At 49.4% G+C, this 13,698-nt stretch overlaps 1 long non-coding RNA gene across 3 annotated transcripts; it reads left to right on the forward strand.

Moving 5' to 3' along the window:
- Nucleotides 1-360: 360 nt before the first annotated feature.
- Nucleotides 361-5,854, forward strand: LOC110259935 (uncharacterized). 3 transcript variants are annotated; one of them, XR_014840789.1, is made up of 3 exons: nucleotides 361-546; nucleotides 634-732; nucleotides 5,135-5,854. It is a non-coding gene; the product is annotated as an uncharacterized LOC110259935 (long non-coding RNA). The 3 variants fall into 3 exon arrangements; XR_002342425.2 differs by lacking the exon at nucleotides 5,135-5,854 and having other exon boundaries at nucleotides 634-1,886; XR_014840788.1 differs by lacking the exon at nucleotides 5,135-5,854 and having other exon boundaries at nucleotides 361-521; nucleotides 634-1,886.
- The last annotated feature ends 7,844 nt before the right edge of the window (nucleotides 5,855-13,698 follow it).

Genomic DNA, 13,698 nt, shown 5'->3' on the forward strand with positions numbered 1-13,698 from the left:
CCATCATGTCCCTGGCTGCTCAGAGCGCTTGCTCCCAAAATGGCAATAATGACAACCGTTGGGGACTCCCTGGGGCAAGGTGGGGCAGGTGCCTGGCTCCATCAGACCTCCCCAGGCCCAGGAAGGTCTCCTGATGCCTCAAGCCGCTGGAATCTCAGCCCTGGGAATGGGCCCTGGCCCTCTTTTCAGGGTGGCCACTGCTTATTCTGCACCATTTCCTTCCAAACAAACAGCTTCCCCTACGAGGAGCTTATCAGAGCACGTCCAGGGTGGGCAGGGCCGGATTTCTGCCCCGGGCACTCCCCGGAGGTGGGAAGGACCGGAGGATGTGGCCCTGGCAGGGCTGACTGACCGCGGGCTGGTCCTAGACCCGAGTTCCAGGCAGGGCGCTGCAGCTCTCGCTGTCTGCCCCGGGCACCCAGGAGGTGGGGGGTCTCCTTCAGTCTTGGAATAACGCAACCTCGCCGAAGAGGACCAGCCCGCTGGCCGGTGAGCCACGCGCTTCGATGGCGGCTGCCCAGGTACCTGTCTCCGTACCTGTACCAGGTACCTGTCTTGTAGGGCCCTGGGGCTGGGTCTCTCTATAGGAACCCCCCTCCCAGCCTGCTCCTTTCAATAATGTTTCCCTCGCAGGGCCCAGAATGATCTGTGGAAAACGAGAACGGACGCAGTCACGCTCCTGCTGAAATTTTCATGGATCTGCCATTGCCCCGAAGATCAAACTCCTACCAGGTCCTGTGAAAGCTGCTCGGGGTGGTCCCTGCCTGCCCATTTCTCCTCCCTCCACCCCCACCTTTGCTCATTCCATTCCCAGCAGCCTCTATTCTCCTCAGACAAGCTCAGAGACTTCCTCCCAGGGCCTTCGCACCTGCACTTTTTGTGTTTTTTGGTTTTTGGCCACCCAGCCGCGTGTGGCGTTCTCGGGGCAAGCAATTGCCTGTGATCTACACCAAGGCTCTGGCAATGGGATCCCTAACCCACTGTCCTGGGCCGGGGATCGAACCTGTGTCCCAGTGCTCCAGAGATGCCGCTGATTCCGTTGTGCCATAGAGGGAATGCCCGCCCTTGCTCTTTATTCCCTGTGGCTGGTCATTCTTCTCTTCTACCTGTTACCCTTCAGAGACCTTCCCCAGTCACCTTGCCTAAGACAGCCCTCCTGGAGTTCCCATCGTGGCACAATGGGAAAGAAGGTTCTTTCCCGTTGTGCCACGATGTGAACCAGCTCGATGTGAACCAGCTCGTTGTGCCAGCTCATTGTGAACCAGCTCCATGAGGATTCAGGTTCGATCCCTGGCCTCGCTCATTGGGTCAGGGATCCGGCATTGCTGCGAGCTGTGGTGTAGGTCATAGATGTGGCTCAGATCCCCGGTTGCTGTGGCTGTGGTATAGACTGGCAGCTGTAGCTCCAATTCGACCCCTAGCCTGGGAACCTCATATGCCATGGGTGCACCCCTTAAAAAACAAACACCCAGCCTTACCATCACTGTCTCTGTCACCCTGACTTATTTTATCCCAACACTTAGCACTATTCGAAGTATCTTCTTTATCGATTTGGGTTTTTTCTTTTCTTCTTTCTTTTTGTCTTTTTAGGGTTGCACCCAAGGCATATGGAAGTTCCCAGGCTGGAGGTCAAATCAGAGCTACAGCTGCCAGCCCACACCCACAGCCACCGAAACACCAGATCTGAGCTGCGTCTGTGACCTACACCACAGCTCACGGCAAGGCCGGATCCTTAACCCATTGATCGAGGCCAGGGATTGAACCTGCATCCTCATGGATACTAGTCAGATTCATTTCTGCTGAGCCATGATGGGAACTCCTGATTTGTGTTTTTTCTTCATGCTCTGTCTCTACCCCCCAGAAAGTAAACTCCTCAAGGACAGAGATCTTGTCTGGCCTGTTTGCTGTGATTTCTTAGGCCTGGCAAAGTGCTCCGTTAAGTGTGGGCTGAATGAATGAGCAAAAGAAAGGGACAAATTTCAAAACGCATAGCGGTTTAGAAATAAATATGTCACCATCCCAGATGGAATACACGCCAAGAATTGTTCTACATTCTTTAAGTATATGAACTCACTTCATCTTTCAACGACTATACGAGGTAGGTTGTAGAAGTATTATTCACCTTTTACAGGTGAGAAAGTGAAGGAACAGAGAGGTTAGGTGACCTGCCCAAGGTCACACAGCTAGTCAAAGCGGGGCATAGCCAGTTCCCGATGCTGTGCCATCTATGGGGAAAGCGTGGTGTGATGCAAATTGTTTATTGGTTGTACAAGACAGAGAAAATCCATTTTGCTACACGTGGCCACCCCCACGTGGGTGTAATCGGGCTGCAAAGGGCAGGGGGCAGGGGAATGAGGGATTTCCTAAAAGAAGCAACAGAACTTAAGGCTGGATAAATCAGAAGTCCCAGGTGCTTCCTGCCACCCCAGGTTGTTTCCCTGTTTCCAGAGTGCAAAGATGGTGGGACAGGCAGGAGAGGTGACAGTGAGTGGGGCTCCGATGGCAGAGATGGGCACAAGGATCTAGGTCAAAACCTCGGGGTGGAGTGCAGTGCACACCTGTTGTTTCTGCTTGCATGGGGTGCAGGCCCCCTGCCTCTGCCATTCTCTTCTGGGAACTATGCCCTGGCTGGGGCAGAGGGGCTGTCCAACTGCCTAGCCTTCTCCTGGCTGTGGGGTGGGCACGCGACCCAACTGAAGCCCATCAAATCCCCTCTCCAAGTAGGGAGTCCCAGCTCAGGGATGCAGGAGGGAAGGAGGGAAGCGATGCCCATTCCAGACGCTGCTCAATGCGTGCACATCCTCCATGGCTGGGGAGCCACCCCGTCACGCTCTCATTCCTCAGAAACCCCTGCCTCCCAGTCTGACCTCATTTCCTACCACTTCCTCATTACCCCTGCCACACTCCCATGACATTGTCCATTTCTGTTCCCCAGACAAGCTCTTTCTGGCCCCAGGACATTTGCTCCTGCTGTTCCTGCAACTTGGAACACGCAGCTCCAGACTTTCCTTTGCACAATTGGCTTCTTCTCATTTGCTCAGCCTCTATCAGAGGAATCCTCAGAGAGACCTTCCAAAATCATCGGGCTGAAGCCTGACCCTACCTGGTCAGTGTCTACCACATCCTCTGGTTGTGTTTTTTCATGGCACACGTCATCACAGCTGAGGTTATTTGGCTGGTTTATTTTTCTCTGACGCTCATCGCTTGGATGTAAGCTCACGAGAGCCCTTCTCTGAGTCTCACCTCCCACTGCCTCCAGGGACCTGGCAAAGCCCCTGGCCCTTGGTAGGTGCTCAAGAAATAACACATGAATAAAGGAATGAATGAATGGAACAATGGATTAAGTCTAACCCCAGGGAATCCTCATAGGGAGGACTTCAAGGAGTGAGACAATGAGGGAATTCTTTGTTCTGTTTTCAAATGGAAAACTGGGGCCCTGTAGGAGAAGAGGTGGCCGCCTCAGAACTCGCTCTACCTGTTTGTCCGTCCCCTCGGGAGCAGAATTTCTCCATGCTTAGGCTTTGGGGTGACTTTCTGTGATTGTGAGCCGATTCTCCCCAAAGGCAGGGAATTCCCATCCCTGAGCTTCCCTTTCTCCTCTTCCCACGCTTCCAGGAAGGAGTCTTTGCTTCCCTTCTTTGTGGTCGGAGAAACCTTTGAACACCTGTATCGGAGGCACCTGGGAGGTGGGAGGATGTGGGGACAGGCGGTGACAGGCTGGGTCCTGCCCTGTGCCTGTCCAAACGCATCGGCTGGCATGTGGGTGGTGTGGTCCGACTGGTTGGGCAAGGATAGGGTGTGGCCTGGCAGGGGTGCCAGCCGGTGAACTGTGACACCCCCACCCTGGAGATGGGCCGTTGTTCCAGGGAGACGGCTGGGCTCCCAGGCGCTCCAGCCCCCATCCATACTGGCTGTGGGTTTGAGACCCTCCACTGAAGAAGCTCGAAGACCCCTTGGCCTCTTTCCAGGAGCCAGGGAGGTGATGGGTCCACAGCTATTATTCTTTCGTTGGGAGGAAGCAGAATTTGCCCTCCTGAAGTAATATGCCTCTTTTGGCGTGTTAATTACTTTAAGCTGGTTATTTTCTGTGGAAACGGTAGATGCGGGAAAACTGTGAAAACCAAGCGGGAGTTACCCTTGTGCAAGAAATATTTACACTTAGAAGGGGACTTCTCATGTGTCACAGTGTCTCCCTCTGTACCTGGAAGAGGACGATGCCCAAATCTCTAGAAACTTATCTATGAAGCAGGCAGTGACTTGAATTTGCATAGCAACCTTGCCCCTGTTTGCTGAGCTTTTCCAGCCACCTCCCAGGACCGGCTCTCCCCGCCCCCCACATCCTCTTTTGTCTTTAGCTGAAGAGGACATTTCAGGTGAGGGCTTTGGCCATTTGGGGGCGTGACTCAGGGGTCTTGGGTCTCTCCCCGTATATCCATTATTAAACTTTTGTTTTATTTTTCTCCTATGAATCTGTCCCGTGTCAATTTAAATCTTAGACCAGCCAGAAGATTCTAGAACAGGGGGAGGAAATTTCTTCCTTCCTGGCACATTCACCCACCAAATAATTGCTGAATACCTACGAGGTATCAGCCTTATACTGCCTGTTGCCCTCATGTGGCCCACATGGTGCCAATTATTGTTCTGAGCAATTCACGTGTACTAATTTGTTCAGCTCTCACTACAGCCTCTGAGATGGGTACCGTCATCCTTTTTAATCCGACGGGTAAATGGAGGTACAGAGAGCTGAGAAATTTGTGAAAATTCCACAAATGGGCTAAACTATATTCCTCCTAAATTTATAAACGTTCGGTTGAAGTCTTAACCCGCAGTACCTCAGAATGTGACTGTTTTTGGAGACAGGTTTTGTTTTTTTTGCAGCAGGGTTAAATGGGTTAATGTATGAGAACCACTTAGAATGGTATCTTTTCTATCCGTTTCCCAGCTGATGGGGTAAAGACACATCCCTGCTGGGACCGAGGTCCAAGAGGCAGAGGCAGACATGGGCTCCAGCTCCCCGACCCCTTCCTTCTCTCCCCTAGCTGCTCTCCTCTGGACCATTCAGACCCCCCCCCCCCCCAACCTCTTCCTCTCCCTGCTCAGGGGGTGAAGGGTCCTGTTTTCTGCCCCAGCACAGGCTCTGAACTTCTGGTGAACTGTGGCACCACCATCGAATAGGAGCTGCAGCTGCCGGCCTATGCCACAGCCACAGCAATGCTGGACATGGATCCAAGCCACGTCTTCGATCTACACCACAGTTCCCAGCCACACTGGATCCCTAACTCAATGAGTGAGGCCAGGGATTGAACCCACGTCCTCATGGATGCTCGTTGGGTTCGTTTCTGCTGAGCCACAGTGGGAATTCCAGGAGATGGTGGGTTTTTAGAGAGGTAATTAAAGCAAAAATGAGGCCATTGGCTTGTCTTAGAGGAAGAGGAGATCAGCACACACACATACAGAGGGAAGATGATGCCAGGACACAGGGAGGAGAGGTCCATCTACAAGCCAAGGAGAGAGGCCACGAAAGAGACTAACGCTGCCGACACCTTGATTTTGGGCTTCCAGCCTCCGGAACTGAGATAGTCAGCTTCTGTGGTTTTAGCCGCTCATCTGTGTCCCTTTGTTACAGCAGCCCTAGCAGACCACCACAGAGGTGCAGGGCCTGGATATGGGTGGAGAGAACCGGGAGCACCTGACAAGTTCCAACTCCCTCCATAGGTGCTGGAGGCAACCTGCACCCAGCTGAGCCTTCTCCTTGTGGTCATTGGAGAGTCTCAGTGAGACTTGGAAAGAGACCAGCATTCTCTCTCTCTCTTTTTTTTTAGTTGAATTTTTATAAAGTATAGTTGATTGACAATGTTGTGCCAATTTCTGCTGTACAGCAAAGTGACCCAGTCATACATACATACATACATATATTTCCTTTCTTATCTTCCGTCATGGTCTATGCCCAGAGAATGGATATGGTTCCCTGCGCTATACAGTAGGACCTCATTGTTTACCCATTCTATTTTTAAATATTTTTGTTATGATTGATTTACAGTGTTCTGTCAATTTCTGCTGCACAGCGAAGTGACCCAGTCATACCTATATATGTTCTTTTTCTCAAATTATCCTCCATCATATTCCATCCCAAGTGAGTAGATATATGCTTCCTTGGGCTATACAGCAGGGAATAGTTTGCATCTGCTAACCCCAAACTCCCTGTACATCCCACCCCCTGCCCCAATGACAACCACAAGTCTGTTTTCCATGTCAGCATTCTTTTTTATTCCTTTTTGTTTGCTTTTTTTTCTTTTTTTTCTTTTTTTTGCTTTTTAGGGTCACACCCACAGCATATGGAGGTTCTTAGGCTAGGGGTCAAATCAAAGCTCCAGCTCCAATACCACAGCCACAGCAATGTAGGATCCAAGATGTGTCTGCGACCCACACCCCAGCTCATGGCAATGTCGGATCCTTAACCCACTGAACCAGCCCAGGGATCAAACCTGAGTCCTCATGGATGCTAGTCAGATTCCTTTCTGCTGAGCCACGACCAGAACTCCCCATGTCAGCATTGTTAACGCACGATTGTCTGTTACTCACTGCGGGCCCATGCATCCCCTAAACTATCTCCAGGATTGCCAGTACATAAGCCCCACACTTTGGGAAGTATAAACTGGACCAGTTAGGACCAGCCTGCCCCTGACAACACACAGGCCCCTGTGGCCCAGTGGTCAACTCTCCCAGACACTTGCAGGACAGCTGAGCATCTTCGGATTCCCCAGACCAGCCCTTAACTCTAGGATCTGTGTGGAACTGACCATCCTAAGTGGTCTTCTGGAATCCCAACTTGTGGTCTGACCCCTTTGTGACCTCATGGTGTAGGGCAGGGCTTCTCAGCTTAACGTGCATGTGCGCCTTCAGGGGATCCTGTTAAAATGCAGATTCTGATTCCCTAGGTCTGGGTAGAGCCTGAGATGCTGCATTTCTAACAAGCTCCCAGGTGATGCTGATGCTGCTGGCAGGTGGGGAGGGTGACTCAGGAGCTGGGCGCACGTGAAGACTTCATCAGACTCTATGGGTCCCCACCGTGCATTGGAGCCCAGTGCTTGGAGAGGTGGTTAGTCCTCTTGGGAGCAGGAATATTTAGAGGTCATTTCAGGACAAAAAAGCAAAACAAAACATTTCCTTACTTAATCTTTAACCAAAAGGCTCATTTGCCAGTTTCCTAGGATCTGCCATGAAGGAGGTCCTGGAATAATTGTTTCTAAGAGGGGGAATTAAAGCAAAAATGAGGACCAAGATTTCCCGTCATGGCTCAGTGGAAACAAATCTGACTAGCATCCATGAAAACGCAGGTTTGATCCCCGGCCTTGCTCCGTGGGTTAAGGATCTGGCGTTGCTGTGAGCTGTGGTGTAGGTCACAGACGACGCTCGGATCTGGCGTTGCTGTGACTACGGCATAGGCCAGCAGCTACAGCTCCAATTTGACCCCTAGCCTGGGGACCTCCATGTGCCATGGGTGTGGCCCTAAAAAAAGGCAAAAACAAAAACAAACGAGGACCAGTGTCTAGTAGACTTTCATCATCCTGGAGCGAGGAGAAAGCCTAGGAGCCTCAGCTCAGGCTCTGCAGTGCCATGTGAAATTGGGGTGCCCTGGGGAAGCCCCTAGAGCTGCGTGCAGCACTCAGGAACCAATACTGATGAAGGTCAATGCCTTATCCCCCTCCGGAATCTTACAACCTGGGCTCTGACATCCCAGGTTCCAATTCACCACGTGATCCAAGACAAGACTTGGACATCCATTCTAGAATCTTCTAACGCCTTCCTCTAGGATCCCTCACCTTCAAGCCCAAAAGACACGTCTTCAGAGAGGCCTTCCTTGCTTTGATATCCGTGACTTTTCTGTCTGCTACAATTCCCTCTCCAAGTCTGCTGTTTGTCTTACATCTTTTTTTAAGTACCGAGATCACTGATATTTTTTTTCACTTCCTTAATAGCAGTTGCCACAACCTGTAATTATATGTTAGTTTATTTCTTTACTTATTTATCTCATGGCTCCTCCACTAAATTGTACCTTCCACTGGGTTGGGGCCCATGTCATTTTCTCTCATCTGTATTTCATTCATCTCCCAGTGCTCTATGGGCACCAGGCCCTTGGGAGGCCCTTGATAAATAGTTGTTGGATGAAGAAATAAGGACGCCAGCACTTCTGCATTTTAATGTGCATGTGATTCACCTGAGGATTTCATTAAAATGCGGATGATGGAGTTCCCGTTGTGGCTCAGAAGGTTAAGAACCTGACATAGTGTCCGTGAGGATGCGGGTTCGATCCCCGGCCTCACTCAGTGGGTTAAGGATCTGGTGTTTCGACAAGCTGCAGTGTAAGTCACAGATGTGGCTCCGATTTGGTGGTGCTATGGCTGTGGCATTGGCCAGCAGCTGCAGCTCTGATTAGACCCCTAATTAGACCCCCTGGGAACATCCATGTGACACAGTTGTGGCCATTACTGTTAAAAAAATAATAAAATAAAAAAATTAAAAAAATCAGTAAGTCCGGGTGGGCCTGAGTATCTGCATTTTCACAGATTTCTAGAGGACGCTGATACTTCAGTCTGTGGATTACCCCCTAAGAAGCAGTGACCCAGGGAAATTCTGTCCTTATCAGCCATCCAACCCATTATCACTATCGCCTTTCTCACACCTCAGTACCTGATGAGAGGTCTCAAGCCTTTCAGAAGTGAGGAAGGGGTTACTGAAACCCAAGAAGAAATTAGTAAGTAGGAGAAATGCAAGGAGCTCAGAATTACTGACACTGCAGAAGCTTAGCTGAGCACAGCACACTGGGCTTGTGGAGGTGTCACAGCCTACGTGACCAGATTTGTCTAGACCTAAGGGAGCCGAACAAAGAGGGACCCACTATGCCCGTCCAGGACCTCTCCCGGCAAGGAGCTAGGCTGTTCCAGGGCTAGAAAATTTAATCTCTGCCTCACCTGCTTGTCTTCATTCTCAATGCCAAGTTCACCATGCACATCCTACGGGCCTGGATATTCCCCTGGCTGGTGCTCCATATTGCCTCAGTGACCCCATCTGTTCCCAACACACCCAAGCAATCACACAAAGCACTTCCTAGCAGCAGAGAGATGCAAATGTAGGACAAGGTATGTCAAATGATGCCCTCCTGGGACCCCACCTCTGTGGGAAGGTAAGGTGGTCCTCCATCAGCCAACAAAACCTTCCTCAAAAGGATGTCCACACATCATGGGCCTAGGGTATGGAGAAATCCATTGCTAAATTTGATGCTTATTGACTATCACCACATTTAGTTAAAGGGCTGATGCAGTATCTCTCAAAATGTGGTCTACGCCCCACTAGCATCAGAAATACGTTGCAGTTGGAGGTGGGGAAATAGTTTGTTAAATACGCAGATTCCTGGATTCCACCTCAGATCTACTGTCCCCCGGGGAATTTGCATGGCTAATAGGTTCCGCCAGGTGATTCATATGTGTGGTTGCCTTTCAAAATCTCTGGGCTCATGTATTTGCTTCCTCCTCACTCTATGTAGGTTTTATTTCCTTTGTGTCAGCTCTATTGTGTGCATCTCTTTGATGGTAAGCTGCCTGAAATCATTTGGAAGCCAGATAGTAGAGAAAATAGGAGGCTTCATATGTGACTGGTGTCCTTGGGAATCACTCATACCCCTTTGATGCTCTTCCTGCCAATGAATCCACCGTCAAAGCGCAGCTCACACAGAAGCTGCCCATTGATCCTTCCTCAATGCCCAAATGGAGCTATTCGGTCCCCGAGTCTTCAGAAAACATTCCCAGTGCTGTAGGAAACATCCACATCCTTGGACACTCCAGTGGATCAAGCCAAGTCTTTGGTCCATTGAAGTGTCCAAGGGTGCGGATGTTTCCTAAACATCTGGCATCCAACATCTTCCCTAGCCTGAGAGAAGTTCCCATTACATGTGACCCCCAGACTCTGCAGACCTCTTTCTAAGGTTATTTCCTTTATACAGCTCCCTGGAGTGACTTCTTGAGTCTCCTTTGGGTTCGTCTTTCCCCAGACCAAGCATCATTGTAAAGTTTGAGTAGAGTCTTGGATTCCAAGTTATTACCATTTCTCACCTAATTTCTCTGCCTGAGCCCATTCTGGCCCTCCTCAACCTTCTCCAGCCAGTGGTCATCAGATCATGTCCCTACTGCCTTAAAACCTTCAGCAGTGCTCCATCACTCCTAGAAGGAAGTCCCCATCCTACCTTAGCCCAACCATCTTCCCCGACCTCATCTTCGTGCTCCCCTTTCCGGCCACCCTGGCTTCTCTGAAATCCTCCTATCCAGCACGTCCCCACCCACAGGGCATTTGAACGTGCTGCTTCCTCCCTCCTCTTTTACCAAGCCAACTCCTAGGTATCCTTTGGTAACACCTCCTCAAAGAAGCCCTCCCTGATGTCTCTGCCTGGTTCAGATCCTATTACTGTAAGCTTGAAGGGCACTGGCTTTCTTGTCCTTCATAGCACGCTTGTCACATCTGACTGAGTAATTACTTAACTCATTAATTAGTTATAGTTAGGGTGCTTGTTTACCCCAGTTTCCCTGCAACAGGTCCTATTAATGATTATTGCCCCACTGCAATTATGAATAGCACCCCTTTCACTTTTTTAAAAAAAATTGAAGTACAGTTGATTTATAATAGATTAGTTTCAGGTGTACAGCAAAGCAATTCAGTTAAATATTTACATATTCTTTGTCAGATTTTTAATTTTTCATTATTATTATTATTGCTTTTTAGGGCTGCACCTGTGGCATATGGAAGTTCCCAGGCTAGGGATTGAATCAGAGCTGCAGCTGCTGGCAGCAAGGAAGGAAGGAACGATCATTTTTGAAAAATTAAAAATACTCGGAAAAGTATCAAGGATGCTCTCATAGACCCAAGGAATAATAATATTTATGATTGTGCAGAAGATCCCAGGAAAATAAAAACACACCCTGAGACACTCTTAACAACAGGAGCTTTTCTTCTCCTTTTCCTTCCTGGTGCCAGGCTCTACGCCATCTTTTGGAAGATGTGCCAAGAGAACTGGCCTCTGTCCATCTTGCGTGCTGGGAGACACCTGAGCCTTGCCAACAATATCCTGTGGGCCATCCTGGGTTCCAGACGTTTGGGTGCTAATGACACTGGTGGGGGCAGCCAGCTCCCCTGCTTCCTGTTACTCTTTCTGACCATATTTCAGGGAGATTCAAATCTGGGAGCACTCTGAAGCTCTGATCCTACGGTGCCAACAGTCCTGATGCAAACTGGGAACGGCATTAAAGCAGCCAGATGTTTTAGGTCTCAATGTCAGACATTTCTATAAATGGGAAAAACCCAGACTCAGCTCTCAGGTTCTGCCCACAGCACATTTGTGTTCATTACACGCCAGAAAAAGAGATGTGAGCTGTTCCCATTCTGGCTCAGTGGGTTAAGAACCTGACTAGTATTCACGAGGACTCGGGTTCTATCCCTGGCCTCCCTCAGAGGGTTAAGGATGTGGTGTTACCATGAGCTGCAGGGTAGGTCGCAGATGCTGCTCGGATCCCGCGTTGCAGCAGCTGTGGTGTAGGCCAACAGCTACAGCTCCAATTCAACCCCTAGCTTGGGAACTTCCATATGCCACAAGTGTGGCTCTAAAGAGGAAAAACGAGAGAGAGATGTGAAAGCCCCAAAGAGCACAGGTATGGGCAGCCTCTCCAGGGGTTTGCAGAGTCTGTAGCTGTTGTTTTTGGTGATCGGTCATAAGTCAAATGGACAATATTTGTGCTGTGATTTCTTCTTGCACTGGTAGGAAGACAAGGAGAAGTGGTGAGACCCAGAGCTCCCGGCTTCACGTGGGAGCTCACCGGGGCTCGTTTCTTTGCTGGAAGCCATTGTCTCCATCCCGCCTCCAACCCCATCTGTGGAGGTGGGCGGCAGGGAGGAAATGGTCTCAGGAGCGCCTATTTCTCAGATCCCGCTGTGGGAACTCAGATTTCTTGACTCTCCATATGGCAGGCACTAAGGGTTTTTTTTCCCCAGATGTCTCTTGATGGCAGGAATGCACACCCCGCCAAGCCCTGCCTAGAAGTGCTGATGGCAGGGCCTTTGGTTAGGCGGATCTCGCTCCAGATCTGGCAGAGTAGCCAAGAGAAAATGCTGCTTGTGAGGCCTCTGGATGTGCTTGCTCTATTCCAACATCCCGAAGCATTTAGAGCTGTAAGCCAAATGCAAAGATAGAGTTGGACCCTAAGAAATGAAGTGGCTTGCCAAGATAACATGGCTAGTGGGAGATTTTTTTGCTGCTTGGCTTCATGACTTGCTTTGCCAATGAAATGTGAGCATGCAGAAGCTTTTAATAGCCAGTGGGTGGTTTATCATCTTATCGTCCCGATTTCCCGAGACCAGCAATGGTCCATAGAGAGGCTGCTCCATCAGCCTGTGTCCTGAAGTAAAGATATGGACGCATGGTAAAAATCAATCCCTAGTGGACATATAATATGAGCAAGATACATTAATACTTGTGTTGTAAGCCACAGAGATTATAGGATCATTTGTTATCATGCCATAACCTACTCTATCTTGACTGATAGATACAAAGTCTGCAATAGAACCCAGCCACCCCACCTCCACCTTAAAATTTAGCAGGTTAAATCAACACAGATTTAACTCAGAGTTTCTGTGGGTCAGGAAGCTGGGCATCTTAGCTGGATCCTCTGCCTCAGGGCCATTGAGGTATTGACCACAGCTGAGGTCTCATCTGAAGGCTCAATTGGGGAAGGATCTTCTTCCAAGATCACATAGTTATTGGCAGAATTATGGTCCTTGGGAGCTGTTGGATGGAGGCCTCTGTGCCTGGCTGGCTCTTTACCAGAACTTCCCTCAGTTCTCTGCCATGTGGGTCTCTCTAACCTGGTAGCTTCCATCACGAGAGCATGCAAGCAATAGAATGTCTCAGTAAGACAGAAGTCATGGTTCTTAAACCTAATTATGGAAGTGACATCCCATCATTGTTTCATTTTATTCTAGTCATTAAGAGTCATTATGTCCCACCCACACTCAAGGGGAGGGGAGTACACAAGGGCGAGGACACCAGGAGGCAGACCACGTGGGCCATCTTATCTACCAGTTTGTTTTCAAAGGAAATGGTTACTGAATGGAAGTTAGTAAAACCCATGACATCTGTGAAACACCCACCAACCAAAAGCAGGTTTCAAGGGTTGAATCACATTCATATTTGATCTATTCTCACCATGACTGTGAACTGAGACCACAGTTTCTTTTAGAGCGCCATCTTTTTTGACCAGAACCCACATATTCTTCTCCATCAGCTCTTCTGCTACAACTCCATGTTCTACTGGATTGTGTTGAGGTGATGGATCAGATTAGCCTCCTAGGCATGGACACCCCAAGTCATTCCTTCTGAGAACTGAAAAGAGTCAATAGGAACAGGTTATAAGAAACTGGAAGAACCTTAAAACGTTCAAGCTAGAAAGGACACACAAGAGATGACTGATTTCTCAAATATATTTGCTCCCCAACCCAGAGCCAACCATCACCACCTCCCAGCCTTCTCCATCATGCCTTCAAGATGCTGTATGTACAGTTCTCTTTCTCCATATGAGATGATCCTTTTATCAACTAGCTACAGCTGTGAAATAGACAGCCATGATGCCTCAGTGATGTGCAACAGTGGACATCATT

The sequence above is a fragment of the Sus scrofa genome, chromosome 3, assembly GCF_054392235.1.
Source record: "Sus scrofa isolate SSC_HxYL_T2T_F1_AM1 chromosome 3, Sscrofa_HxYL_maternal_Yorkshire_Landrace_v2.0, whole genome shotgun sequence".
Classification (NCBI taxonomy): Eukaryota; Metazoa; Chordata; class Mammalia; order Artiodactyla; family Suidae; genus Sus; species Sus scrofa.